This window comes from Pristiophorus japonicus, chromosome 11 (genome assembly GCF_044704955.1).
Source record: "Pristiophorus japonicus isolate sPriJap1 chromosome 11, sPriJap1.hap1, whole genome shotgun sequence".
Classification (NCBI taxonomy): Eukaryota; Metazoa; Chordata; class Chondrichthyes; family Pristiophoridae; genus Pristiophorus; species Pristiophorus japonicus.
Genome location: NC_091987.1, coordinates 11,273,663 through 11,301,640, shown reverse-complemented (window position 1 = coordinate 11,301,640; position 27,978 = coordinate 11,273,663). Strand labels below are relative to the sequence as shown.

The 27,978-nt window shown below is 45.4% G+C and overlaps 1 protein-coding gene across 1 annotated transcript in view; it reads right to left on the bottom strand.

Moving 5' to 3' along the window:
* The window catches only part of LOC139275964 (neural cell adhesion molecule 2-like), a 540,891-nt gene that overhangs the window by 260,163 nt on the left and 252,750 nt on the right, over positions 1-27,978 (bottom strand). The gene's annotated exons all lie outside the window — the stretch shown is intronic.

The following is a 27,978-nucleotide window of genomic DNA, read 5'->3' as shown; positions in this document are numbered from 1 at the left end:
GATAGCTTCTGCTGCTGTGCTTTTCGGATCTTCTGTCGCCTGGATTATTTCGGCTTTTGTCTGTTCACTCCGATCTGTGCGTCCCGTCTCCCCAGTATCTTCAAGAGCATCTGTGTTTGCTTTGCGCTCTCGGTATGATTTTAGGATGATGCCTGAGCTAATAAACCCTTGTCTGGTATTTGTTTTCTGCTACAAGAATTTAACCTACATCTTCACACGTCTTTGCTCCAGTCTTCCAAAAGTGATAGAGCATCATACCAGTTCTCAGGTTAGGTTTAAAGTATTAAGCAAATTTAATATCGGCAAAGGTGCATTTATATAGCACCTTTAAACAGAGTGTTCTCAGATAAAACATATTGACACCGAGCCAAAGAAGAAGGCATAGGACAGGGGGCCAAACGCTTGGTCAAAGGGATTGGTCTTAAGGATCATCTTCAAATAGGAGAGTGAGGTAGAGATGTTTAGGAAGGGAATTCCAGAGCTTAGGGCCCATGCAGCTGAAGGCACGGCCGCCATTGGTGGGGCGAATACAAGAGGCCAGAATTAGAGGAACGCTGAGTTAGTAGAGGGTTGTGGGGCTGGAAGGGGTTACAGAGAGAGGGAGAAGGCAAGGCCATGGAGGGATTTGAAAACAAAGAAGAGAATTTTAAAATTGAGGTGTTTGGGTTTTAGTCAGCGAATAACTTGAAAGCGGTAAAATACAAAGATTAGAATGAAGGACTTGGATTTATATAGCGCCTTGCACAACCACCGGATGTCTCAAATCGCTTTACAGCCAATGAAGTACTTTTGAAGTGTGGTCACTGTTGTAATGTGAGAAACGCGGCAGCCAATTTGCGCACAGCAAGCTCCCACACACAGCAATGTGATAATGACCAGATAATCTGTTTTTTTTTGTTGCGTTGATTGAGGGATGAATATTGGCCAGGACACAGGGGATAACTCCCCCCTGCTCTTCTTCGAAATACTGCCATGGGATCTTTTATGTCCACCTGAGAGAGCAGTTTAATGTCTCATCCAAAAAACATTATCTTTACAGTAAGCAATTTATACTTGCTCCAATGGAAGAAACTAAGATTTAGATCAGTGCAGTTCTTTACTTTCTTTGAAAGCAGCAACCCATAATCTTGCTTACTTATTCTGGGGAAGATTGCAGTCGGCTCGACAATCTTTCATGAGCTCCTTCGATGAACAGATTTAGCCCCCTGAAAACGTTCACTCTTTCACCAGTTGCTGTGACTCATCTGGATTTTCGGGACTGTCGGTCGTGTTCACCATATAATTAGCCCTCATACTTTGAACTTTGGCAGCTCACAGAGTCTGACTTTGATCAAAGTATCACTGGTTTGAGCCTAACTTGCAGCATATGCTTTGGATTTAGTTCTGAGATGGGTTCGTGTTTTGTGTTGCTGCCGATGACTTCAAACTCCTTTGTATTGCGACTGGATTTAATAGGACATTCATCTAACCAAAAAAAGCCATCAAAAATACCAGAGTTACTGCAGAACTGATACTATGAAGGTCGTTGTTTTTTTTCAACTTTCCTCCACTTTCTTCCTTCTACATTCTAATTATGCCACCCTATACATTTATGTGCCAGTGGGCAGCACTCTCGCCTCTGAGTCAGTAGGTTGTGGGTTCAAGACCCACTCCAGAGACTTGAGCACGCAGTCTAGGCTGACACTCCCAGTGCAATGCTGAGGGAGCGCTGCACTGTCGCAGGTGACGTCTTTCAAATGGGACTTAAAACAAGACTCCATCTGCCCTCTCAAGTGGACATAAAAGATCCCATGGCACTATTTCAACAAAGAACAGGGGAATTTTCTTGGTGTCCTGGCCAATATTTATCCCTCAACATATGATCCGGGTGTTAGCACATTGCTGTGTGCGGGAACTGGCTGTGTGCAATTTGGCTGCCACCTTTCCTACATTACAACGGTGGCCACACTGCAAAAGTACTTGATTGGCTGGAAAATACTTTGGGACGTCCTGAGGATGTGAAAGTCGCTATAGAAATGCAAGTCCTTCTTACTCTTTGCACACTCTTTCTAGTCCCCATGTGATGAAATCAAGACTCCTGCCCTCAGTCTTCATCAGAGCTTCAAAACTGACACAACTCTCTGGTACAATTTTAAATGTTATCACTGGGTGAAGAAACATCAATGGTGAAGAAAGGCGGGCGAAATGTAAAGCGGGCTGCTGATTCGCTGTCACCCTTTCTCGCCTGGTCATGGAAGTTAAAATTAACCCCTCTCAGTCATCCCTTCATCCTACAATCTACAAGGACTGAACTACCCCAAGTCTGCCATCTCCTATCAGCAATGTTCCCTCAAATTTTTTTTTTGCGTGCACAGTCCCTTTAAGCAGCTGCGCGGCACATTCAAATTTTCACGCATGCGCGGTTTCTCCCATTTAATAGCCAGTGAATGGCTTGCGTGGGACCTCCAGACCGCTTTTAAAAAACAGAAATGTTGCTCCGAAGCACTGTGCAGTGATTGATCTGCTCAGACTGATTTTCTTTATTGTGGAGGACATTGCTAAAAATGCAAAGCGATCACTTTGTCTTCATTCATTCTTGGGATGTGGGTATCGCTGACAAGGCCAGCATTTATTGCCCATCCCTAATTGCCCCTTGAGAAGGTGGTGGTGAGCTGTCGCCTTGAACCGCTGCAGTCCGTGTGGTGAAGGTGCTCCCACAGTGCTGTTAGGGAGGGAGTTCCCGGATTTTGACCCAGCGACAATGAAGGAACGGACGATATATTTCCAAGTCAGGATGGTGTTTGACTTGGAGGGGAACTTGCAGGTGATGATGCTCCCATGCGCCTGCTGCCCTTGTCCTTCTGGCTGGTAGAGATCGCGGGGTTGGGAGGTGCTGCCAAAGAAGCCTTGGTGAGTTGGTGCAGAGCATCTTGTAGATGGTACACACTGAAGGCATGGTGTGCCAATGGTGGAGGGAGTATATGTTGAAGGTGGTAGATGGGGTGCCAATCAAGTGGGCTGATTTGTCCTGGATGGTGTCAAGTTGTTGGAGCTGCACTCATCCAGGGAAGTGGAGAGTATTCCATCACACTCCTGACTTGTGCCTTGTAGATGGTGGAAAGGCTTTGGGTTGTCAGGAGTGAGATACTCACCGCAGAATACCCAGCCTCTGACCTGCTCTTGTAACCACAGTATTTATGTGGCTGGTCCAGTTAAGTTTCTGGTCAATGGTGACCCCCAGGATGTTGATGGTGGGGGATTCAGCGATGGTAATGCCGTTGAATATCAAGGGGCGGTGGTTAGGCTCTCGCTTGTTGGAGATGGTCATTGCCTGGCATTTGTGAGGCGTGAATGTTATTTGCCACTTATCAGCCCAAGCCTGAATGTCGTCCAGGTCTTGCTGTATGTGGGCACGGACTGCTTCATTATCTGAGGAGTTGTGAATGGAACTGAACACTGTGCAATCATCAGTGAACATCCCCACTTCTGACCTTATGATAGAGGGAAGTTCATTGATGAAGCAACTGAAGATGGTTGGGCCTAGGACACTGCCCTGAGGAACCCCTACAGCGATGTCCTGGGGCTGAGATGATTGACCTCCAACAATCACAATCATCTTTCTTTGTGCTAGGTATGCCTCCAACTGGCGGAGAGTTTTCCCCCTGATTCCCATTGACTACCCTGCGTAGGGCTATACCCTTAAACCCCAGTCATTGTTGCAACAACTGAAGGCAGAACAAACATACAGCTAATTTATTTACATAAGAATTAGGAGCAGTAGTAGTCCATTTTTTCCCTTGAGCTTGCTCTGCCATTCAATAAGATCATGGCTGATCTTCTACCCCAACTCCACCTTCCCGCAATATCCCCATATCCCTTAGTTTCCTTAGCCCAGAAATTTGGGTGGTTAGGATGGCGTTAACAGGGCACAAATGGCTTTACAACTTGGGCGCGGCGCCGCTAACATCTCCCGCTAAATTCCGCGGGACTTTAGCGGCAGCGGTAAACCGTAGCGCCCCGCTCCGCTGCGCCAGCGATGATGATGTCTTCACCGTGTACAGCGCCCCGTTAGCACCCCGGACCCTAAATTGGGGAACGCCCCCTGAAGCTGCGCGGTGCAATGCCAGCGACAGACATGGGACGTGAACCAGGCGGGCGGCCGGACACTCGCGAGGCGATAGTTAATGGGGAGGTGCAGTGCTCATCAAAGCAAAAGGGCCGATTTGTTTGGTGCGCCCTGTTGGTGCCATGATCAGTCAGGCTGGCACTCGGCTTGAGTACCGGGCCATATATGCTCCCCGGTGGACTCGGTACCCCCAATGAAGGGAAAAGCCCCGCCTACTCGGCAGCGCTATGCAGCCCAGAAGGGAAGTGGAGCGCGTTATTTTGCAGCATTTCCTTTAGGGGGCGGTAATCCCAATTTATTGTGAGCGGCGAGACTTCTGCCTGGTGTAAGGTCTCGTGCCTTGCGAGTATTCCGGCCCCAAATGGGGCACAATGGAATTTTCCCCCCCGAATTCCCAAAAATCTATCGATCTCTGTCTTGAATATAATCAACAACTGAGCATCCACAGCCCTCTGGGGTAGGGAATTCCAAAGATTCACCACCCTCTGAGTGAAGAAACTTCTCTTCATCTCAGTCCTAAATGGCTGACCCCTTATTCTGAGATTGTGACCCCTGGTTCCAGACTGTCCAACCAGGGGAAACATTTTCTCAGCATTAAACCTGTCAAGCCCCTGAAGAATTTTGTTTGTTTTCAATGAGATCACCTCTTAGTCTTCTAAACTCTAGGGAATATAAGCCTAGTCTACTCAATCTCTCCTCATAGGACAATCTCACTATCCCAGGAACCAGTCTGGTAAACCTTCGTTGTACTCCGTCCATGGCAAGTATGATTTCTGTTTGATAAGGAGACAGTACTCCAGGTGTGGCCTCACCAATGCCCTGTATAATTGTAGTAAGACTTCTTTGCTCTTATACTCTAATCCCTTTGTAACAAAAGCTAACAAACCATTTGCTTTCCTAATTGCTTGCTGTGCCTGCATGTTAACGTTCTGTGATTCATGTGCAAGGACACCCAGGTCCCTCAGTGCAAACATTTCCCAGTCTCTCGCCATTCAAAAAATATGAATGACAAGAGACAAGACCCAGGCTGAATACAGAAAGTTCAGAGGGGAAGTGATAAAGGAAATAAGAGGAGCAAAGAGAGAGGAAAAATTAGCAGGGGCCGAGATAAAGTGAATAGGTAGGACCTATTTCCCTTAGCAGAGTGGTCAACAACCAGGGAGAGTAGATTTAAAGTAATTGGTGGGAGGTTTTGAGGAGATTTGAGGGGAATATTTTTCACCCAGAGGGTGGTGGGGGTCTGGAACTTACTGCCTGAAAGGGTGGTAGAGGCAGAAACCCTCACCACATTTAAAAAATACTTGGATATGCACTTGAAATGCCGTAACCTACAAGGCTACGGACAAGGAGCTAGAAAGTGGGATTAGGCCGGACAGTTCTTTGTCAGCCGGCGCGGACACAATGGGCCGAAATGGCCTCCTTCCAAGCTGTTAATTTCTATGAGTATGAGAATAAGAACATAAGAACATAAGAAATAGGAGTATGAGTAGGCCATTTGGCCCCTCGAGCCTGCTCCGCCACTTAATACGATCACGGCTGATCTGATCATGGACTCAGCTCCACTTCCCTGCCCAGTCCTAATAAACCTTTACTCTCCTATCGCTCAAAAATCTGTTTATCTCCACCTTAAATATATTCAATGACCCAGCCACCACAGCTCTCTGGTGCACAGAAGTCCACAGATTTACAACCCTCAGAGAAGAAATTCCTCCTCATCTCAGTTTTAAATTGGCCGACCCCTTATTCTAAAGCTATGCCCCCAAGTTCTAGATTCCCCCATGAGTGGAAACATCCTGTCTGCGTCTACCTTGTCGAGCCTCATCATTATCTTATATGCCTCAATAAGATCAGCTCTCATTCTTATGAACTCCAATGAGTACAGGCCCAATAGATTGGCAGCTAACATAACAGGGAATCCAAAGTCTTCTATAGGTATATAAATAGTAATGGGTAATAAGAGAAAGGGTGGGGCTGATTAGGGACCAAAATGGAGACCTATACATGGAGGCAGAGCGCATGGCTGAGGGACTAAATGAATACTCTGCATCTGTCTTTACCAAGGAAGAATATACTGACAAAGTTATAGTGAAAGAGAAGGTAGGTGAGATACTGAATAGGATAAAAAAGGAGTTACTAGAAAGACTGGCTGTACTTAAAGTAGATAAGTCACCAGGACCGGATGGGATGCATCCTGGGATTTTGAGGGAAGTAAAGGTGGAAATTGTAGAGATACTGGCCATAATCTTCCAATCCTCCTTGGATATGGGGCTGGTGCCAGAGGACTGGAGAATTGCAAATGTTACACCCTTGTTCCAAAAAGGGTGTAAAGTTAAACCCAGCAGCTACAGGCCAGTCAGTTTAACCTCGGTCGTGGGGAAGCCTTTAGAAACAATAATCTGGAACAATTTAACAGTCACCTGGGCAAGTGTGGATTAATTAAGGCAAGCCAGCACAGATTTGTTAAAGGCAAATTGTGTTTAATTAACCTGATTGAGATTTTTGATGACGTAACAGAGAGGGTTGCTGCGGGCAATGCAATTGATGTGGTGTACATGGACTTCAAAAAGGCATTTGATAAAGTGCCACATCATAGGCATTCCAGCAAAGTTGAAGCCCATGGAATAAAAGGACAGTGACATTATGGATACAAAACTGGCTAAGTGACAGGAAACAGAGTAGTGGTGAATGGTTGCTTTTCAGACTGGAGGTCAGTACTAGGACCACTGCTTTTATTGATATATATTAATGACTTGGATGTGGGTGTACAGGGCACAATTTCAAAATTTGCAGATGACACAACATTTCGAAGTATAGTGAACAGTGAGGCGGATAGAGATAGACTTCAGGAAGACACAGACAGGCTGGTGGAATGGGCAGACACGTGGCAGATGAAGTTTAACGCAGAAAAGTGCAAAGTGATATATTTTGGTAGGAAGAACAAGGAGAGGCAATATAAACTAAGGATGCAATTCTAAAGGGGGTGCATGAACAGACCTGGGGGTATATGTGCACAAATCATTGGAGGTGTCAGGGCAGGTTGAGAAAGCGGTTAAAAAAGCATACGGGATCCTAGGCTTCATAAGTAGAGGCTTAGTGTACAAAATCAAGAAAGTTATGATGAACCTGTATAAAACACTGGTTCAGCCTCAACTGGAGTATTGTGTCCAATTCTGGGCACCGCACTTTAGGAAGGAGGTGAAGGCCTTGGAGAGGGTGCAGAAAAGATTTACAAGAATGGTTCCAGGGATGAGGGACTTCAGTTACGTGGATAGACTGGAGAAGCTGGGGTTGTTCTCCTTAGGGCAGAGAAGGTTGAGAAGATATTTGGTAGAGGTGTTCAAAATCATGAGAGGACTAGACAGAGTAGATCGAGAGAAACTGTTCCCATTGGCGGAAGGGTCGAGAACCAGAGGACACAGATTGAAGCTGATTGGCAGAAGAACCAAAGGCGACACGAGGGAAAACTTTTTTACGCAGCGAGTAGTTAGGATCTGGAATGCACGGCTTGAAAGGGTGGTGGAGGCAGATTCAATTGTGACTCTCAAAAGGGAATTGGATAAGTACCTGAAGAAAAAAATTTGCAAGGCTACGGGGAAAGGCCGGGGCAGTGGGACTAGCTGAAGTGCTCTTGCAGAGAGTCGGCACGGGTTCGACGGGCCGAATGGCCTCCTTCTGTGCTGTAACCATTCTATGATTCTAAATTCTGATTTTTTGTTTTTCCTACCAATGTAGACAACTTCACACTTCCCCACATTGTATTCCATTTGCCATGTTCTTGCCCACTCAGTCAAGTTGTCTATATCTCTCTGCAGCCTTTGCATCCTCCTCACAGCTTACTTTCCCACCTAACTCTGTATCATCAGCAAACTTGTATATGTTATACTCAGTCCCTTCATCTCATATAGATTGTAAATAATTGAGGCCCAAGCAGTGATCTTTGCGGTACACTATTAATTACAGCCTGTCAACCCGAAAAAGTCCCGTTTATTCCTAATCTCTGTTTTCTTTCCATTTAACCAATCCTCAGTCCATGCTAATAATATATTACCCCAATTTCGTGAGTCCTAATTTTGACTAACAACCTCTTGTGTGGCACCGTATTGAATGCTTTTTGTAAATCCAAATACACTGCATTCACTGATTCCTCCTTATCCATCCTATTAGTTACCTCGTCAAAAAACTCTAACAGATTTGTCAAACATGATTTCCCTTTCATAAAACCATGCTGAATCTGCCTAGTCATATTACGATTTTCTCAGTGCCCTGCTACCACATCCCTAATAATAGAGTCTAGCATTTTTCCTACTACTGATATCAGGCTAACTGGTCTCTAGTTCCCTGTTTTTTTCTCTTGCTCCTTTCTTAGATAGCAGGGTTATGTTTGCTACCTTCCAATCCTTATGGTACTGTCCTAGAATTTAGGAAATTCTGGAAGATTAGAACATAAGAACATAAGAAATAGGAGCAGGAGCAGGCCATACGGTCCCTCGAGCCTGCTCCGCCATTCAATAAGATCATGGCTGATCTGATCATGGACTCAGCTCCACTTCCCCGCCCGCTCCCCATAACCCCTTATCGTTTAAGAAACTGTCTATTTCTGTCTTAAATTTATTCAATGTCCCAGCTTCCACACTTTTCTCAGGCAGCGAATTCCACAGATTTACAACCCTCTGAGAGAAGAAATTTCTCCTCATCTCTGTTTTAAATGGGCGGCCCCTTATTCTAAGATCGTACCCTCTAGTTCTAGTCTCCCCCATCCTCTCTGCATCCACTTTGTCAAGCCACCTCATAATCTTATACGTTTCGATAAGATCACCTCTCATTCTTCTGAATTCCAATGAGTAGAGGCCCAACCTACTCAACCTTTCCTCATAAGTCAAACCCCTCATCTCTGGAATCAACCTAGTGAACCTTCTCTGAACTGCCTCCAAAGCAAGTATATCCTTTTGTAAATATGGAAACCAAACTGCACGCAATATTCCAGGTGTGGCCTCACCAATACCTTATATAGCTGTAGTAAGACTTCCCTGCTTTTATACTCCATCCCCTTTGCAATAAAGGCCAAGATACCATTGGCCTTCCTGATTATTTGCTGTTCCTGCATACTATCCTTTTGTGTTTCATGCACAAGTACCCCCAGGTCCCGCTGTACTGCGGCACTTTGCAATCTTTCTCCATTTAAATAATAACTTGCTCTTTGACTTTTTCTGTCAAAGTGCATGACCTTATACTTTCCAACATTACACTCAATCTGCCAAATTTTTGCCCACTCACTTAGCCTGTCTATGTCCTTTTTGCAGATTTTTTGTTACCTCACACATTGCTTTTCCTCCCATCTTTGTATCATCAGCAAACTTGGCTACATTACACTCAGTCCCTTCTTCCATGTCATTAACATAGATTGTAAATAGTTGGGGTCCCAGCACTGATCCCTGCGGCACCCCACTAGTTACTGGTTGCCAACCTGAGAATGAACCATTTATCCCGACTCTCTGTTCTCTGATTAGTACCAGTGCATCCACTACCTCTGCTACCGCTATCCATTACCGTTTTTAAAACCCTAGGATGCAGGTCGTCAGGTCCAGGGGATTTGTCGCAACTTGGGCCCATTAATTTCTCCAGGATTATATCTTTACTTATACTCATTTCTTTAAGTTCTTTATTCACTTTTGACCCTTAGTTCCCCATTATTTCTGGAATGTTTTATGTGTCTTCTACCGTGAAGACAGATACAAAGTATTTGTTAAATATCTCTGCCATTTCCTTATTGTCCATTATAATTTCTCCTGCCTCTGCCTCTAATGGGCCCATGTTTACTTTCATTAATCTTTTCCTACTTACATACCTATAGAAATGTTTACAATCTGTTTTGTGTCTCTTGCTAATTTACTCTCATATTCTTTTTGCTCTTTCCTTATCAATTTCTTGGTCCTCCTTTGCTGATTTCAAAAATCCTCTCAATCCGCAAGCTTACTACTCTTTTTGGCAACATTATATGCCTCTTCCTTTGATCGAATACTATCTTTAACTTCTCTTGTTAGCCACAGTTGGACCACTTTTCCTGTGGGGTTTCTATGCCTCAAAGGAATGTATATTTGTTGTAAATTATGTATTAATTCTAGCCATTGCTTGTCTACCATCATACCTTTTAATGTAGTTTCCCAATCTACCTTAGCTAACTCGCCCTTCATACCTACGTAGTTTACTTTGTTTAGATTTAAGACCCCATTTTTGTACTTAACTAAATCATTTTTAAACTCAATATAAATTTCTAACATATTATGATCGCTCTTCCCTAAAGGCCCATTTACTACAAGATATTAATTAACTCTTTCTCATTGCGCAATACTAGATCTAAAATAGCCTGTTCCCTAGTTGGTTCCTAAACATACTGATCTGGAAAACTATCTCGTATTCATTCCATGACAATTTATATCAATGGTAGATTACAACAGATGCAGCTATTTCGAGTTGGCTTTTTTTACATTGTACTTTCATGCATAGACAGACTGGCCTAGATACTCTCACACAGCTCTGAAGTTGACCCTTGCGCTATGGTTATATATATATATAAAACATTTGTGTGTACACTTACATTTCTGATAAGTCTTATACTTCATAGACTCATATAGCACAGAAAGAGCCCATTTGGCCCATCTTTCCTGCACTGCCTCTTTGAAAGAGCTATCCAGATAGTCTTACTTCCATCGTTTTTTCCCGACAACTCTGCAAATTTTTCTCTTTCAAGTATTTATCCAATTCCCTTTTGAAAGTTACTATTGAATCAGCTTCCAACACCCTTTCAGGCAGTGCATTCCAGATCACAACAACTCGCTGAGTAAAATAAAATTCCCCTCATCCCCCCTTCTGGTTGCTTTGACAATTATCTTAAACCTGTGGTCCCTCTGGTTTACCGGCCCTCCTGTCGGTGGAAACAGCTTCTCCTAATTTACTCGATCAAAACACCTCCTAATTTTTGAGCGTTTCTATCAAATCTTCCCTCAACCTTCTCTGCTCTCAGGAGAACAACCCTAGCTTCTCCAGTCTATCCACGTAACTGAAGTCCCTCATCCCCGGTACAATTCTAGTAAATCTCCTCTACACCCTCTCTAAAGCCATCACATCCTTCCTAAAGTGTGGTGCCCAGAATAGGCCACAATACTCCAACTGGGGCCAAACCAATGTTTCATAAAGCCTCTTCATAACTCCTTTGCTTTTGTACTCTCTATGGGGCTAAAAATTTGCCGACCTTGCGATCAAATTTTTGCCGATATTTTTAGCCATTTTTCACGAAAAACGGTCGGCGGGAAATTCAGAGACATCTTGCAGATTTTAAGTACCGCTGGGGAGCGGACTGCTGCTGTGCAAGACTCGAAATATCACTTTTGCCAAAAATTTGGCTCAGCACACCCGTATTTAGGACGAAAAATACCGGGAGGTAAAAAGCTGTGTTACAGCCCTTGGAGCAGCGGTAAGTATGAAGACCGGAAAAAAATATAAGTTAAATTTTTTATTTTTTAATTCTTTTTCAGCGATTTGCTCATTAAGTGTCTTGTGAATGTTTTCTGATTTTTTTTTATTTTTTGTTTTTCTGCAATTTTTTGGGAGGGTGTTTTTTCCCCTCCCATCATCATCATCGGCAGTCCCTCGAAATCGAGGAAGACTTGCTTCCACTCTAAAAGTGAGTTCTCAGGTGACTGTACAGTCCAATCCGGGAATTACTGTCTCTGTCGCAGGTGGGACAGACAGTGGTTGAAGGAAAGGGTGGGTGGGACATGTTTGCTGCACGCTCCTTCCGCTGCCTGCGCTTGTTTTCTGCATGCTCTCGGCAACGAGACTCGAGGTGCTCAGCGCCCTCCTGGATGCTCTTCCTCCATCAGTGTTCTCGAACCCCCCGCCGACCCCATCACCCCTCGCCCAAGGCCTCTCTCACAGTGGTATCGGCCTCAAAGTAAAGTTTCAGACAATTCGTGGTTTGCGCCACAAATCCTCGTGCAACACGATTTTTACCGCTGGGCGCAAATTGAAGCTTGAATTTTTAGGCCTGGTAGCAGTCGCGGAGCAAAGGCGGTATTTTTGGCGAAAGTAATAATTTCAAAGCTTCTGCTTCTATTTATAAAGCCAAGGATCCTGTGTGTGTTTTTTAAAAACAGCTTTATCAACTTGAACTGGGCTCTTTGCCTGTTGCTGAGACTGGCGAGTGTCGCAGTCAGATCAGAAAGTCTTATTTATCTGGTTCACCAGGCGAAAGGAACAAGCGGGAAAGGAACTGAGGGTACCATTCAGTTTATAAACCGGCGTTTTTCCGACGACCTGCCGATCCGGTTAGTTCCTCAAACAAACCTGGCTGAGTTCTCGCATGATTTGAAAAGTTACAGGCACCAGCCACATTTCAAGTAAATTCCTTAAATCAGAGCATGATAATAGATTGGGGACTAATTCATCAAGGTAATGAAAGCGTCTATAAATCTCTCAGCAGGTGTCCAAAGTGATTTCCTGTAGGTTGTGGGTTCAAGTCCCACTCCAGGGACTTGTGCAAAAACATCCAGGCCTATACTCCCGGTGCAGTGCTGAGGGAGTGCTGCATTGTCGGAGGTGCCGTCTTTCAGATGAGACGTTAAACCCCGACTGCTCTCTCAGGTGAACATAAAGGATCCCACGGCCACTATTTCGAAGAAGAGCAGGGGAGTTCTCCCCGGTGCTCCCCTGGCCAATATTTATCCCTCAATCAAACATGACTAAAACAGATTATCTGGTCATTATCACATTGCTGTTTGTGGGAGCTTGCTGTGTGCAAAATTGCTGGTCACGTTTCCTACATTGCAACAGTGACTACACTTTAAAAGTACTTCATTGGCTGTAAAGTGCTTTGGGAGGTCCTGAGCTTGTGAAAGGAGCGATATAAATTCAAGTCTTTTATTTATAAAATGAACCTTAATTCAGGAAACTTGCAATTGCCATTAATTTTAATGGGGACGCGGAGTTGTGTTAATGAACTTCTCATTGTTTCAGCGAGTGCCGCGAAAGTCGCGGAAAATTGTGGCATGTGTAAGTGCTGGCATGCATTCTTCATATGCTTTCCAATTTTAGGTACTAACTTGCTTGATCTATCTCGCTCTCTCTGAAAAACCGAATCAATAACTCAACCTACTTAATAGCCTTCAAGTAGTTGATGGGAGTTATTGGAATTAGATAACTGTCGGCCCAATTCATAAGGAACTGCCAGTCAGGCGCTCAACTGAAGCACTCTTACAGGATGTTTATATGTGAAATGTCTGGCTTGATTCCTCCCTGAAGCAAATGTGCGATCAAACAGCAGAAAGTACATTTTACGGACAAAAGATCAATAGTTTGTAGTGAATGGTGTGAGGGCTATGAGCTTATTCACTTTAACAGGAAGACCAGAGAAATAAAATGGCCGAGAAATTGTGTCATTTGCGCCTCCCATTAGCGCTCAGTCGCAAACGGCTTTGCGACCGGGCGCAGTGCCGCTAACGACTCCCGCTAAATTCGGCTGGAGTTTAGCGGCGACGGTAACCCGTAGCGCCCCGCTCTGCTGGACCGGCGTCATTGTGCGCAGCGCCCTGTTAGCGCCCCAGACCCTAAATTGGGTATCCCGAAGCTGCGGCGGGCGATGACAGCAACAATTTCGGGGGGGCACGTACCGGGCTCGCGGGGTGAAAGTTCAAGGGGAGGTGTGCGCTGATCAAAACAAAAAAAAATCACCGTCTTTTTCATGTGCCCTGTTGGTGCTTTGAATGGGGCATTCAAGCCGTGATCGGTCAGCTCGGCACTCTGCTTGAGTGCTAGGCTGTTGGCGTGGCAACCCCACTTCCCAGTGGTCCAGGCTGCAGAGCTTCCACTTGAGCCCTTGGCTTTAATTCAGGGAAGAGCCCCTCCTATGCAGCAGCGCCCAGTGTGTAGCGCTGCGCCCCACTACCACCCCAGAAAGGAGGTGGAGCGCTTCATGTTTACCCCAAATTCCCATGAGAGGTGAGACCAAATGGGGTGGTACCGAATTTTTCTTCGAATATTTTGTAAGCATAGAAACATAGAAAATAGGTGCAGGAGTAGGCCATTCGGCCCTTCGAGCCTGCATCACCATTCAATAAGATCATGGCTGATTATTCACCTCAGTACCCCTTTCCTGCTTTCTCTCCATACTCCTTGATACCTTTAGCCGTAAGGGCCACATCTAACTCCCTTTTGAATATATCTAACGAACTGGCCTCAACAACTTTCTGTGGTTAACAACTCTCTGAGTGAAGAAGTTTCTCCTCATCTCGGTCGTAAATGGCCTACCCCTTATCATTAGACTGTGACCCCTGGTTCTGGACTTCCCCAATATCGGGCAACATTCTTCCTGCATCTAACCTGTCCAATCCCGTCAGAATTTTATATGTGAATAAAATTGTAAATAGTGAGAAACTATTCAATGTTGGCGTTCAGGGAGATTTATGTGTCCTAGTACAGGAAACACAAAGTTTGCATGCAGGTACAGCAAGCAATTATGAAGGCAAATAGCATGTGGGCCTTTATTGCAAGGAGGATGGAGTATAAGAGTAAAGAAGTTTTGCTACAATTTTACAGGTCCTTGGTAAGACCACACCTGGAGTACTGTGCACAGTTCTTATCTGAGGAAGGATATACATGCCTTAGAGGCGAAGGTTCACCAGATTGACTCCTGGGATGAGAGGGTTATCCTCTGAGGCGAGATTGAGTAGATTGGGCCTATATTCTCTGGAGTTTAGAAGAATGAATGGTGATCTCATTGAAACATATAAAATTCTGTGGGGGCTTAACAGGGTAGATGCTGAGATGTTGTTTCCCCTGGCTGGAAAGTCTAGAACTAGGGGGGCATAGTCTCAGGATAATGGGTCGGCCATTTAAAACTGAGATGAGGAGGAATTTCTTCACTCAGAGGGTTGTGACTCTTTAGAATTCTCTACCCCAGAGAGCTGTGGATGTTGAGTCAATGAATATATTCAAGGTTGAGATCGATAGATTTTTAGACCTGGGAAATCAAGGGATATGGGGAACGGGCGGGAAAGTGGAGTTCAGATCAAAGATCAGCCAAGATCTTATTGCATGGCGGAGCAGGCTCGAGGAGCTGTGTGGCCCACTCCTGCTCCTAATTCTTATGTCGGTAAAATTATTCTATATATATTAACCAGTGTTATGGAGGCATGGGGGAACATCACCCTGGGTGTCGTGTGGTCATGTGCCCTCAGAAATTCGGGGGACATCTGAAATGATGGGTTTCTAAGCACCAAGCAAAGTACGTTACAGGTGACAGGTGAGTTTGCTGGCAGACCTAATGACGGTTAACCCAGGCGATCTCATGACTTGCTGCATTGGCAAAGTAAAGGTAGGAAAATGTTTTCAGAAGCAGTGCAGCAGGCTAAAAAAATGAATCCCATCTAAAGGTACAACTGAGTGTCATACACTGCTGACAATTATAATGCACTCCGTCAGTTCGCAAACATTCCCTCAAATCTTCGATCGACTTGGTGCTGTACACAGAGCTATAACCCTCCTCTCTTATTGATCCACTCTGCCCAATCACCTTTAAGTCCTTCAATACCGCTCTCCAGAAATGTACCTAATTGCAACTTAATCCATTTTTATTGTCTGAGTCACTGGCATTCAACAACAATTTTGTTCCATTTGCTCACACAAAAGCAAAATACTGCGGATGCTGAAAATCTGAAATAGAAACAGAAAATGCTAGAAATACTCAGTAGCTCAGGCATAGTTCTGTTGCATGGTCATCAATTTTAACTCTTAACTTCTGCACCTGTGAGTATGCTCACAGGTTTGTAGGGCTGTTACGCAGTGTCTGCCGATACACTCGCGGCCTTCTGCGAGAGGTGGGGGCGCCGGAGGGACTGGAGTGCGTCGTCACCCCCGGCAACCAAATTTTAATTTGATTTTATGTTTTAAAGTTTCATTTGTTTTAATTGCCGGGGTTTTTAGTGCCCCCCTCCCCTTTTATAGGGGGCACTTGTAAAATTTATGATTTTAATGCCCAAAAAAAAAAATCACAAAAAAAAAAACAAAAAAAAAAGTAAAAAAAAACAGGAAAAAAAAGGGCAGTTATAAGTTTCTGGAGTGTCCCCCAGGTCGGGGGGCACTCGATCTAATGTTAATTTGTCTCCCCCCAAAAGAGTTGTAGGGCTGTTACGCACTGTCTGCCGATACACTCGCAGCCACCCCCGGCAACCAAATTTTAACTTGATTTTTTATATCTAAATGTAATTTGTTTAATTTGCCGGTTTTAGTGCCCCCCCCACCCCACCCCCCCCGACCTTTTAGCCAGGAGACACTTGTATAATTTATGTTTTTAATGCCCTCAAAAAAAAATAAAACAATACCCCCAAAAAAACAAGGGGGCACTTGTTTGAAAATGTTTGGTGTGTCCCCCCCCTTTAATCAGGGGGCATTTTGATTTAAGGTTTTATTTTGTTCACAACAAAATAATTGTAGGGCAGATACGCAGTGTCTACCGATACGCTCGCGGCCTTCCGCGAGAGGTGAGCGCTGGAGGGACTGGAGTGCATCATCACCCCCGGCAACCAAATTTTAACTTGACCATTTAAGGTTCACAAAGCTTTATTGTTAATTTGTGTGTTCTGGTGTCCCTTTAATAAGTGGGCACTCGGCCTTATCTTTTAACCAAAATAGTTGTAGAGCTGTTGCATTGTGAGTGGATTAGCCAGTCACGTGATGTTCACAAGACTCAATAAAACCCCAGTCAGTTGGGTCTGGGTCATCCGCAATGAGGTATGCAGTTGTGAGCCTAGTGGATGAACTGGTAGTGTGATTGTTAAACCTTTGTTAATAAACCAACTAGTTCTTGTTAGCAATGTGTTGCTATGAATTCTTAAGCAAAGATCCCATGAAGCAAATACATTACAAACCCTCCAACAAACCGGGAAGGCTGGCTCGGGTGCGAAGTTAAAGTTTTAACAATCTGAAGCCCGACCAGAACCCGCTTCCAACCCGCCCACTTCTGATTTTAAAGGAGGCGGGATGGGGGGGGGGGCGGCCAATCTGCTCTCAGGAAGCGGACCGCCCATTTAAATATTATAATGAGGCTGGCATGCCTCAGATTTAACCTGCATTTTAAATTTAACAGTGGGTGGTCGGGTTTTTGCAGGCCTCGTGAAACCCGACAGCTAAAGTAAGGCGGGGGCTGCTAAATCCAGGAGGTCAGTGCCTTTACACTTACCTCCTGGATCCAGTGTCACTGCCTCACTCACACCCCCATCCTCTCACCCCGTGACTGGACACTCCTCCACGAGGTCTCCGATCCCCGCCCAAGCCCCCGATGTTCTTCCTCACCCCCCCCCCCCCGCCCCACCACTCCTGGGCCACCACCCGATCCTTCCCACCCTCCCTCCTCTCTGCGGCCTGGTGCTGCAGGTCTACCTGCCTGCGTTCCAGCCAGCCTCTCCAGAGGCTTTGAATGCAAATCAGGCCCTGCTGTTAAATTTGGCAGGGCTTGGGGGAAACCCGCTCACACGGGTTTCCCGACTGCTTCCGAGATGGGTAGATTTTTGTTGGTTAAGGGCATCATGGGATATGGAGCAAAAGCGGGAATGCAGTTGAGGTGCAGATCAGCCATGATCTAACTGAATGGTGGAACAGGCTCCTCCTGTCCCTGTGCACCATCCTCTGCAGTCAGCCATGTTTATAATATTCCCACAACACTGTAGTTCCCGAGTGCTACAGTAGCCTCGTGTTTTGGAATTGCTGACTCCTAATGCATTCAGCATTCCCGTCTATACAGCTTACTGTAGATGTTCCCATCTTTTAGCCCCTAGTTTACCCTTGTTAATGTTACCTGGTTCTTGTCTATCACCCACCTGTTATCTCGATTCCACTCAGTAATCAATGTCATGTGGGATCACCTTTCCTCCTGGCCTTCTCCCTCCTATCCAATGTAAATGCTTCTTGCAGTTACTTCAATATTCCTGACCAGTTCCATTGTTTTTATTTGGTCATCTCTCTCCTTTTTTCGTCACAAGATAAACGCCATTTACTTTTCAAAGTCCCAGTATTATTTTCGCGGCAGACTGACAGGCAATTATCCATATTTGCGATTTTCTTTGCAAACACTTTTTTCAAAAAAACCAGGAAGTATAAGAAAATAAATTGCCTTGATTTTCGAGCCCATCCTTGCATGGGAGGGTTCAGAGCCCTTACAGCAGTGGTGGGCATATCAGGCCCGCGAAGTCATTCTATCCGCCCCACTGGATGGGACAGAAGTAGAACGCGAGCCAAAGCTTGAGCAGCACATTCGTCTATCCATTTTCACTCCTCATGGGTCAGAGACAGACCCGAACTGTAGCCAAGGAAAAACCATAGTAATACTTCATTCAAATTAATAATTCGCAAAAGCGGTTCTCCCTGAGCCGATCTTAAAAGGATCCGTTTTGTAATTTTGGGCTTCTGTGGCGGACGTCCGTACCCAGAATGCACTGCGTATGGGAATATGCCCTATACATTTTAGAGTGGAGTCATGGCTGCTCATCTTCACAAATCTTTTACTGAAGAAAGTGACGGGGCTGCATCTTTCCTCTCCCGGTATCTAGAGTACGACGGCAGGGGAGTTATCATCTGACACTAATTGGGACCATATTAGTAATCTTTGCAGCGGGACATGAGGATGACTGAGTTGGGAAATTAATGCTGACACAGGCTCTAAAGAGGGAACAGTTCTATTTCACAGCACTGATTTACAGAGACCAGAAGTATTGTGTGCAGTTTTGGTCTCCTTACCTAAGAAATGATATACTTGCCATAGAGGGAGTGCAGCAAAGGGTCACCAGACTGATTCCTGGGATGGCAGGACTGTCGTATGAGGAGAGATTGGGTTGACTAGGCCTGTATTCACTAGAGTTTAGAAGAATGAGAGGGGATCTCATTGAAACATATAAAATTCTGACTGGGTTGGATAGACTGGATGCGGGGAGGATGTTTCCCCTGGCTGGGTAGTCTAGAATAAATGGTCACAATCTCAGGATACGGGGTAGGAAATTTAGAACCGAGATGAGAAGAAATGTTTCACTCAGAGGGTGGTGAACCTGTGGGGGCCAAGTCACTGAATATATTTAAGAGGGAGATAGATAGATTTCTAGAAACTAAAGGCATCAATGGGTATGGGGAAAAAGCGGAAACATGGTGTTGAGATGGAGGATCAGCCATGATCGTATTGAATGGCGGTGCAGAATCAAAGTGCTGAATGGCCTACTACTGCTCCTATTTACTATATTCTATGTTTGAGACCTCCCCCCGCTCTCTCCCAACACGCCTCCCGATTAATATTCCAGCCATTAACTCTGTTTCCCGCTCCACAGAAGTTGCCTAACCTGCTGAGTATTTCCAGCATTTTCTGTCTTTATTTGCTCCATTGATTACCTGACATCCAGCTTTCACCTAATTGGTAACTCGTGACCCCTGGGCATTTGAACCCTTCATCTTTACGCACCATTTTCCTGGACCGACGTTGTTAATCTCTGCCCCCTCCCTTGAAAACAATCAAGTCCCCTTTTTTCCAAAAAAAAATACAATTTCCGCAACCTTTATTTTCTCCCCACAACTTAATTTTCTGATACCTCGAACTACCCTAATGTTTAGGAACAGTAGGAACAGGAGGAGGCCATTCAGCCCCTCCAGTCTGTTCTGCCATTCAATTAGATCATGGCTGGTCTGGGAACAATGAACATCTTTCTTCGGCTCAGGTGAACAAGAATGGACAATACAGTTCCAATGGAGTAAATCCACAATACTGTGCTTCAGCAACCCAAACTCTTTCAGCTTCTACACTGTCCCTCTGCTAATTCAACCGTACTTCAATTATCTCTTTTCTTTAATTGCAACTGATTACTATAATAACAAGTTGCATAGATTTATCCACTATAACCTCCAGATTTATATCCTCATCAGCAAACTGTACCACTCTCTCATTTCATGCAGATATCATCGTTCAGCTGCCTGCACCCACTCTAATTAGACTGGCTGCAGAACTAAAGGTAAATCTACAGTAACATTTTTTAGTGATTACCACTTTGGTTCCAGGTCATGCTTGACAAATTTAATCAAAATTATTCAAGTGCGCAGACAAAAGGAATGCAATCGAATCCGTTTATTTGGACTCATTCCTTGTTTTCCACTTTCCTTTGTCTTTTGTTGCTGCTGCCTCCTTCACCGCCTCTCACTTCTTGTGATATTTAAAGAAAGAACTTGCATTTCTATAGCGCCTTTCATGACCTCAGGGCACGCCAAAGTGCTTTACTACCAATAAAGTACTTTTGGTCACTGTTGTTTCGTCGGGAAATGCTGCTTCTGATTTCTGTGCAGCAAGCACCCACAAACAGCAGTGAGATAAATGGCCAGATAATCTGTTTTAGCGATGTTTATTGAGGGATGAATATTGGCTCGGAGAAGTCCCCTGCTCTTTTTCAAAATAGCACCACGAGATATTTTATGTTCACCTGAGAGAGCAGCCGGGGCGTCGGTTTATCCTCTTATCCGAAAGACGGCACCTCTGACAGTGCAGCACTCCCTCAGCACTGCACTGGAGTGTCACCAGAGATTTTATGCTCAAGTCCCTGGAGTGGCACTCAACTGTGTATTGAGGTCTGTGGAGCGTTTGATTCAGATGTGAGAGTGCTACCCACTGAGCCAAGGCTGACATCAACTTGAGGTTTCCCGGAATTAACGTTCTTCAGTCCTGAGGAGGAGTCCTGAGGAGACTTCCCACCTGAGCTTGTTGAGAATCTGAGTGCCCATCTATTTTATTTATACGCACCTTTAGTTCTGTCACTTCTCAATCAGTGTTGTAAAACAGTCTAAGGATTCTCAGGATTGGCTGGCCACCGCTATGCTCAGCTATTCAACTGAAAAAGTTTATAATGCATGTAACGTTATCGTGATTGAATCCACTGGGTGAAACGACTGTAGTTCTTCCACCTGGCTTGTGATCGGCTGCAAATTGAAGGTTGCAGGACAAGTCGATGAGGTTTTAAAAAGAGCATATGGGATTTTTGCCTTTATAAATATAGCTAAGGGGTTGGATTTGTGGCCCCTCTCTGCTCTGCTTGTCACACTGAGCGGCGGCAATGGCGGCGCTGAGGTGTTCTGGGCAGCCGATCAGCCTCCAGCACCCCGCAGCGATCTTCGGGTCGGGTTTAGCGGCAGCACGGAGCAGCACCACCCGGAAGAACTGCGCCTGGTGTGCAATGCCCCCGGTTGTGACACCGGTATGAGTTTCGACTCTTGCCCGACCCTTCTGTCGGGCAGCGGGCCCCGCAGTGACCGCCTGGGAAATCAGGCAGTCCAACCATCCCGACAGCGGAGAGGCGAGTAATGGACTCCTAAGGTAAGTGCGAAAATGTCTCACCTCCTGACTCCCCAAAGCCTTTCCACCAACTATAAGGCACGAGTCAGGAGTGTGATGGAATACTCTCCACTTGCCTGGATGAGTGCAGCTCCAACAACACTCAAGAAGCTCGACACCATCCAGGACAAAGCAGCCCGCTTTATTGGCACCCCATCCACCACCTTAAACATTCACTCCCTCCACCACCGGCGCACCATGGCTACAATGTGTACCATCTGTAAGCTAAGGCTTCTTCGGCAGCACCTCCCAAACCCATGACCTCCAGCACCTAGAAGGACAAGGGCAGCTGGTACATGGGAACACCATCGCCTGCAAGCTCCCCTCCAAGTCACACACTTCATCCTGACTTGGAAATATATTGGTGTTCCTTCATCGTCGCTGGGTCAAAATCCTGCAACTCCCTCCCTACCCAGCACTGTGGGAGCACCTTCACCACACGGACTGCAGCAGTTCAAAAAGGTGGCTCACCACCACCTTCTCAAGGGCAATTAGGGATGGGCAATAAATGCCGGCCTTTTCAGCGACGCCCACATCCCAGGAACATGCAGGTACGGCAAGCAATTAGGAGCGTAAATGCTATGCCAGCCTTTATTACAAAAAGATTGGAGTAAAGACATCTTACTGCAATTATATAGGGCCCTGGTGAGACCGCACCTGGAGTATTGTGTACAGTTTTGGTCTCCTTACCTAAGGGAAGGATATACTTGCCATAGAGGAGTGCAACAAAGATTCACCAGACTGATTCCTGGGATGAAAAGATTGCCCTATGAGGAGAGATTGAGTAGGCTAAGCCTACATTCCCTCGAGTTTAGAAGAATGAGAGGTGATTTCATTGAATCATATAAAATTCTTAAGGTACTTGATAGGGTAGATACAGGGAGGTTGGTTTCTCCGGGCTGGGTAATCTAGAACTAAGGGTCACAGTCTCAGGACAAGGAGTCGGCCATTTAGGACTGAGATGAGGGGAAATTTCTTCACTCGAAGGGTTGTGAATCTTTGGAATTATCTACCCTAGAGAGCTGTGGATGCTCAGTCGTGTATATTCAAGACAGAGATCGATAGATTTTTTGTATACCATGGGGCTAGGACGGGAAGGTGGAGTTGAGGTAGAAGATCAGCCATGATCTTATTGAATGGCGCAGCAGACTACTCCAGCGACTATTTCTTATGTTAAGATTCCATGGTGGTAGCTGTGTGTCGGTGTTGCATAAAGCACATAAGCCCAGCTATGCCCTTGCTATGAAAGTTCTGAGTTTGCCAACCGGCTTGCAAAAGAAATGAATGGAAATGCCCGAAGAATGGATATATTGTCAGAGACAAAAAGCCTTAATATTTCAGCAAGTCGGTATTCCTGAGAGCAAATAGTCTAAGATAAAAGAGAATCTTACAAGTTCTGCGGAATATCAATCCCTGTGACAAGCTAAGGTGGACAAGATCTTAAACTTAATTGAAATCCTTTAATCTTCTGAGGATACTTCTAGTTCGAAGCTGGCCAAGGTTATGTATTATGGAATGCAATCAAGTTCACTCTCCTGCAACTCTTGATGAGTGCAGATGCACATTTTTCCCCCATATCCCGATTCCTTCCTAGTAATGTACAGCTGGTGCTCTCTCACAAATGAGACGAGTTATATCCAATCCTTTCTCATCTGGTCCGATCCATTGAATATCAAAATTGATGTATTGTTTGGGTAAAAGCGATATGGTCTTTGTGTTTTATGCTGAAGGTATGGGATATAAGTAAAAATAAAAGTTTTTTTCTTTACAAGGCTGATTTGTGGGGAAGGGTTATGATCCCCAGTCGGCATCGCTCGCACTGCTAAAATCACGGAAACTCAATGGCAGAGGGGAGACAGGTGAGCCGGAGATGTGAGCGCCTTTGCTCCTGATGAATCACAAGCATGTACATCGAACCTTTTAATAAAAACTTGATAGCTGCTGCACTGAAACCTCTGTAACTGCATCACAGCATCCTATCAAAATAAGTGAGGCCGGGACGTGTTTGAAAGGGTCTAACCTTTGATCATGCTGACAGCTCCCTCCAGGGGCCCACTTCTGAGTCCATGCCCGTGCTCAGAGAGACGCTGGTTGGGAACTAATGGTAACAATCAGAGGTATGAGAGAAAGAGTTCATGGCCAAACTCGGCCGATCAATGTCGTCCTGCGAGGGGTGTGCTATTCCCCTTCGTATCTCGGGGACTGCCATTGACGGTGCCCTTGACGACAATAGTTACGCTCGAGGCCATGTTGCCTCTAATGGAGAAGTGGTTTTCCATTTTCTTCCATGCTCACCCACTCCTGCACTGACTCCTTCCTGAGGTGTGGTCCCAAAGACCCTGGTCAGCCTCCAGTACCTTGGGACACGTGGGCGTCATTCGCCCATGACACTTGCCAATGAACATCACCAGGATGCTTGACAGCGTCAGCTGTGGCTCAGTGGGTAGCACTCTCTAGGTGGGAGGGGCCAGGAATGAGCAGGTACTGCTGATTACTGCAGGGAGCTGGAGCGAGTTCCTAAAAAGTTGGTAGTGGGTTGTTTTTTTTCAGGTTTTAGGGCATTTGTGCCCCATAAACAGCAGCCTGGTGGCTGCTGAGGGGCCTGGAGTGCCGTTGCTCATTGTCATCGCTCAGAGGACAATGCTCCCAGGATGAATTTAATCAGGGGAGAAAATGTTGGGGGAAGGGAGAATAAAAGGCCCAAAGATTTGGGCCGGGACCCCAGGCGGTTTGGAAAAGAAAACGCGGTGGTGGTTCAGTGCGAGGATAATAAGATGCGAGCTTGGGATATTACCCAGGCGGTACATGAGGACATCTGTGAGGGAAAGTTGCTTTGCCTGCCGACCAAAGCCGAGTGTTGGGTTCGAGGTGACGGTCAGTGGCAGAGAGGAGGTGGAAAGATTTTTACTGAGCTTGAAGGTTGGTTGGTGATAAGTTCTTGGATGTACCTTTGCTGTATTCTGAAGAGCTGGTGGTCTCATTCTTAAACCTGCCGGTTTATATCGTGGACGATGTGCAAATAAAACAGTTGGAGTTATGGGACATTAAACTTTGCTTGACAATAAAGAGGAGATACTATCCTGGAACGCGGGTAGCAGATGGAACCCGTTATATAACGGTGCGGTTCCCAGAGGGGGTGAAGTCATTGCCCTACAGCATGAAATTCGAGACAATGGAAGGAGTGCAGTACTTCCGGGTACTGCATGATAACCAGGTGAAGGTTTGATATTATTGTCTTGGACACGACCATCTTGTAAGGAGCCGTCCAGACCTGTACTGTTATAACTGCAGCGAGTCTGGACACATCGCTTGGAGCTGCAGGGCGGAGAGCTGTGGGTGTGTCGCAAAGGCCCCGCCCGCTGTGAGTGTGAGGCAGAAGGAAGCCCCTTGAGTGACGAGGAGATGGGAGAAGGAGCAGGAGGTGTGAGTGGAGAGGCCGGAGGAGCGGAGCAGGCAGAGGACACAGCCGCCAAACGGAATGAGAAAAGAGCGCGAGAAAAGGCAGAGAATTCCGGAGCAAAGTACAGGATGGAGATAGTGGAAAACACACCAAGTACAGTGGAAAAGGACAAAGGCAGCGGGGGGGCAACACTGGTCAAGGGCAGAGTCGAGCCATAATACTGTTCGGCTCTCCCTAAAGATTCGTGAGTCCGTGGCGGGAGCGGAGGCAGGAGCGGGGTGTGGGGTAAGTGTAAGTACTCCAAAGCAAGGCGGGGAGACGTACATAGAATGATAGAAAATTACGACACAGAAGGAAGTAATTTGGCCCAATGTGTCCGTGTCGGTCGAAAAAGAGCTATCCAGCCTAATCCCACTTTCTAGCACTGGGTCCATAGCCCTGTAGGTCATGGCTCTTTACATGCACATCCAAGTACTTTTTAAATGTGGTGAGGGTTTCTGCCTCTACCGCCCTTTCAGGCAGTGAGTTCCAGACCCCACTAACCTCTGGGTAAAATTTATTTTCCTCATCACCCCTCTAATCCTTCTACCAACTACTTTAAATCCATGTCCCCTGGTTATTGACCCCTCTGCTAAGGGAAACATATCCTTCCTATCCACTCTATCTCAGCCCTTCATAATATTATACACCTAAATTAAATCTCCCCTCAGCCTCCTTTGTTCCAAAGAAACCAACCCCAGCCTCTCTAAACTTTCCTCATAGATAAAGTTTTCCAGACCTGGCAACACCTTTGTAAATCCACTCTGCACGCTCTCTCGTGCAATCACATCTTTCCTGTAATGTGGTGACCAGAACTGCACGCACTCCTCTAGCTGTGGCCTAACTTGTATTGTATTCAATTCCAGCATAACCTCCCTGCTCTTATATTCTAAGCCTTGGCTAATATAGGAAAGCATTCCGCATGCCTTATGAACTACCTTATCGACCTGTCCTGCTACCTTTAAGGATCTGTAGACATACACTCCAAGGTCCCTCTATTCCTCCACAGCTCTCAGTACCCTCCCATTTATTGTGTATTCCCTTGCCTTGTTGCCCCTCCCGAAGTATATTGCCTCACACTTTTCCAGATTGATTTCCATTTACCACTTTTCTGCCCAACTGCCCAGTCCATCGATATCTTCCTGCAGTCTACAGCTTTCCTCCTCACTGTCAACCACGGCCAATTTCTGTATCATCTGCAAATTTCTTTATCATGCCCGCAACATTTATCATTAATATATACTACAAAAAGTAAGGGATTGAATACTGAGCCCTGTGGACCCTCACTGGAAACAGCCTTCCAGTCGCAAAAACTCCCTTCAACCATTACTCTTTGCTTCCTGTCACTGAGCCAATTTAGGATCCAATTTGTCACTCTTCCTTCGATCCCATGGGCTTTTACTTTTTTGATCAGCCTGCCATGTGGGACCTTGTCCAAAGCCTTGCTAAAATCCATGTAACTACATCAAATGCACTGCTCTCATTGACCCTCCTTGTTACCTCCTCAAAAAATTAAATCAAGTTCCCTTAACAAATCCATGCTGATTGACCTTGATTAATCTGTGTGATTAATTTCTAAGTGAAGAATTATCCTGTCACTCAGAATTGATTCCAATAATTTTCCCACCACTGAGGTTAAACTAACTGGCCTGTAATTACTCGGTTTATTCCTTCCTACCTTGTTAAGCAATGGTCCAACGTTAGCAGTTTTCCAATCCTCTGACACAACTCCTGTGGCCAGGGAGGATTGGAAAATGATGGTCAGAGCCTCCGCAATTTCATCCTTTGCTTCTTTTAAAAACCGAGGATATATTTCATCCGGTCCTGCCGATTTATCGACTTTCAAAGATGCTACACCCCTTAATACTTCCTCTCTGACTACATTTATCCCATCCAATATTTCACCCTTTCTCCTTAACTTCAACATTGGCATCATCCCCCTCTTTTGTGAAGGCAGCTACAAAGTATTAAGAACATAAGAATTAGGAGCAGGAGTAGGTCATTTGACCCCTCGAGCCTGCTCCGCCATTCAGAAAGGTCATGGCTGATCTGGGCTTGGGCTCAAATCCACTTTCCTGCCCGCTCCCCATATTCCTTGACTCCCTTATCTGTTCAAAAATACGTCTATCTCCACCTCAAATATATTCAATGATCCAACCTCCACAGCTCTCTGGGGCAGATAATTCCACAGACTCATGACCTTTTGAGAGAAGATATTCCTCCTCATCTCAGTTTTAAATGGGCGACCCCTTATTCTGAAACTATGCCCCCTAGTTCTACATTCCCCCATCAGGGGAAACATACTCTCTGCATCTATTCTGTCAAGCCCCCTCAGAATCCTATATGTCTCAATAAGATCATCTCTAATTCTTCTAAACACCAATGAGTATAGGCCCAACCTTTCTTCATAAGACAACCCCTTCACCTCAAGAATCAACCTAGTGAACCTTCTTTGAAATGCCTCCAATGCAAGTATATTCTTTCTTAAAGAAGGAGACATGTTTCTATGTTTCAAAGACGGCAAAAGGGAGCAAAATGGGTGGAGATGTGCCATTGCCCCAGAGAGTGCAGAAACAGGGAGCAAGGCTCAGCGGTGGAAGTGAGGCTGAAGAGAACAGTACTGTTGGAGAAATCATGATAGCAGGAAGACACTCTAAGGGAGATTATGTGTCTGACGGGAAGCAGGGACGGGAGATTACAGAAGAGCTCGAGAGGGAGGAGTCGGAGTGGGATTGAGACATTGTAAGGTTACTAATCTTCAGAAAAATGCAGACCATGAACTAAAAATTGATTGATACAAGCTTTGGAATTAAACTGGACAATTACCAACTGGTCAGGAACCAAAACTGACTTCACGCATAACAACAATGGAGTTGTTACGTGAGGCCCTGAACTTGATTGACCAGGGTGGGGAAAACAGCCACTGGAGACATAGAGTCTGTAATAAGACCGGACAACAAAGGACCCCGACAAAGTGCAAATTTTTGGGCAAAAAGCATTCAGCATAAGAAAATTTATTTTGCATTGTCG